This window comes from Nanorana parkeri, unplaced genomic scaffold (assembly GCF_000935625.1).
Source record: "Nanorana parkeri isolate BGI_ZX_2015 unplaced genomic scaffold, ASM93562v1 scaffold281, whole genome shotgun sequence".
In the NCBI taxonomy this organism is placed as follows: domain Eukaryota; kingdom Metazoa; phylum Chordata; class Amphibia; order Anura; family Dicroglossidae; genus Nanorana; species Nanorana parkeri.
This window is the reverse complement of record NW_017306549.1, coordinates 1,382,767-1,385,960: the sequence shown is the minus strand read 5'-3', so window position 1 is coordinate 1,385,960 and position 3,194 is coordinate 1,382,767.

Below are 3,194 nucleotides of genomic sequence, written 5' to 3'. Positions count from 1 at the left end.
CGCCGGTTTAAGTAGTAACCAGCACGCTCTGTTGCAGCAATTTTTTCTATTCAGCCTGGCTTCCTGACCAATCAGGAAGCTGGGCAGTACGTCATGACTCGTGTCACGGCTTCCTGATTGGTTAGGAAGCCGGGCTGCCTACCAACAAGTGAAGCTTGCTTCCCAGCCAATCAGGAAGCCATGATGCAAGTCATGACGTACCACCTGGCTTCCTGATTGGTCAGGAAGCCAGGCTGCCTAGAAAAAAGTGAAGCCGGCTTCCTAGCCAATCAGGAAGCCAGGAGGTGGGTCAGAACGTGCCGCCCAGCTTACTGATTGGTTAGGAAGCCAGGCTGCCTACCAACTGAAGCTTGCTGCCTAGCCAATCAGGAAGCTGGGCAGCATGTCATGACCCGCCTCCTGGCTTCCTGATCCGGCCCCCAACAATGTCTGAGGGACAGTGAACTGGCCCCCCGTTTAAAAAGTTTGAGGACCCCATGTCTAGATTCTTCGGCAGCTTAGTTAATAGACCCCATAGACAAAATCAGTTATTCATCGATTCTCTACAGAGTTAAAACATGGTTGCACATCTAACCTGTTCACACCGGGGCGGTTTGTCCATGCGGATTCGGCCGCACAGATCTGCCGACATGAACGATCCCATAAAATATGTATAATCCGCGCTTATGGATATAAGTGAAATTAAATAAAATATAATAAAAAATTAAATATAAATAATAAAAATAAAAGCTGCTGCGCTCGGGACACTGAGGTCAAATTGTATATAGATGGGTGTGCAGCGCTCGGGGTCACCAATGGGTAAACTATCAAATGCGTAATTAAGTGTAACCAAAAGAACGTGTAATCAAAAAAAAAATATATATATAGGTGTTCACAATCGTTATTAACATACTAAAGTGATAGCCAGCGAAATAATAAATAAATACCAAATTTCACTTTGTGCAAAAGTGTAATAAATTATGCCTTATTATTAAATTCCTTGTTGCAATCAAAACGTGCATCAAATACAAAGGTTATCAATAAACGTGATAAACATCAAATCAGCTCACGGTCATCTATAAAAGTGATGCATCACCAAGTGAGTCCAAACTGTTATAAAGTCCAAATATATATGATATATTGATGATGACACAAAAAAAAAAAGCTTCAAACAAGAGCTTAATCTTTCTCCCACACCATGTGTCCACGACAAAACTCCCCTCTGAGATGCACACTCACCAGACCCTCAGTGTTTGTAGGCAAAAGAAATGAGAAGCCGATAAGTAGTCCCAGCAGCCGTCTCATCAGCGTCACATGGATCGGTATTTAGCAAAAATAAAAATAAAAACTCATAGTGTAGTCGACATAAACATTTATTTAAAAAAAGTAGTCACTTACAGTTAAAAACAAATAGATCGGCCGCTCACAGTCAGCGTGTGGATATCCTGTTCTTCCTGGTAGTTCACGGTATTGAGAAGTGTAGCCCCGCCCCGACGCGTTTCGTCATCAAAAGACATCCTCAGGGGGATCGCAGGCCGATCTATTCGCTGCACACCCATCTATATATAATGAACTATCCCATACATTGCTATGGGGACCGTTCATGCGACTGCACCAGTCCGCAGGTCTGTGGGTCTGTGGGATCCGAACTGCCCCTTGCCCAAACTGCTCCCTGCACTATTTTTGACATGCTGATCAGTGCGGTTTCCATAGAGGTTTCAATGGAACAGCCATAATCAGCGTGGTTTTGGGCATTTTTAATTGCATTTCAGCTCTGGGACCCCTTTTGGGATCAGCACAGTAACTGCGCTGATCTGCAACCGCCCTGGTGTGAATGGGCTCTAAATTTGAACCTCACTGAAGTCTTGGGGGGAGTGGATCAAATCTTGAGAATCACCTTTTTGTTTTTTAATAGTGTACAGTGGGGAGAGGGTCCTCCTTTTTATGTGAATTTGAGGGAAACATGTAAAAATCACAATCTATGTGCTCATCTATTTTCCCCACTATGGGGATACAAGCCTTAGTTAGCAATGGCATGATAAATATTCATTTCATGTTCATTTCATGTTCATGTTCTTCATAATATTAAGAAACTGACCTAAAATCATGGTTTTGTATTGCTTTAGAAAAAATGTGACCTGTCCCTTTAAGAAAAAGGATCGGTAATTGGTATCGGTGAGTACTTGAAAAAAAAGTATCGGTACTCGTACTCGGTCTTAAAAAAGTGGTATCGGTGCATCCCTACTTTATATTAAACACTTGGGAGATGCCTGTAAGCTGTATGTTCTTTTACAGACAGTTTGATTCCCAAGGACAGGGCCAGCGACACCATATTCTGCTATCACATATTTTGCAAGTGTAATAGATGATTTTAACCTGTACATAATTGTTTAGCCTAAAGTAAATTAAATTAAACACTGAAATGTTTGCCAATAATGAAACCAGATCACACAAATATTTATTGCACAGCAAAGTATTTCTTACAGACAGGCCCATACAGACATCATTTTTCCAAACGCCTGGCACCAACTCTGCCAGCTTGGCTTCCCTGAACTCCTGTTGAGTACAAGATCACAAGCAGCCATCCATTTACTAGCTTGGAGAAGGGAGCAGGGAGGAGCTGGGAACGGGATTAGCTTGTCTTGCTGTGTCTGTCGGGTCTATTCACAAAAGGGTGAAGAGTTTGGGGAAGGCAGGAGAAGTCAACAAGCTAGTCCAAAATAGCCGATTTGGAAAAATTCTCCAATTCAGCTCACTTTCCCGTTCAGCTATGTTGTCCTAGATTGTTCACTTCTCCTGCCTTCTCTAAATGCTTCAGCCTTTTGTGAATAAACCTGTGTGTGCTTGTGGATACACACACAACTTACCATTATACACAAGGGTGGCTCCATGAAACCCTGCAAGGGAAAGGAGCCAACCTAAAACAGGATATCAGGGCCACTGCTCATGACTGTCAGTTATTCTGTTGTCACCCCCTCTGATGGTGTCACGCAGTGCGGGCCGCAATCCTCTTGTGACCCCACTGCCATAAAGTACAGTAGCTGTTGAGTAAGTAAGCAGCATGATTAAGCTGCAATATCAGAGGTAGAGATGAGGCAGGCTTAATGTTAAAAAATTAATATTTTAGCACTAGTATAGGCCTCAAGCTGGGAGACACAACGCATGATTTATTCTGCAGCAAATAATAAAGATTTTGCAGGCCCAAATGCAAAAAA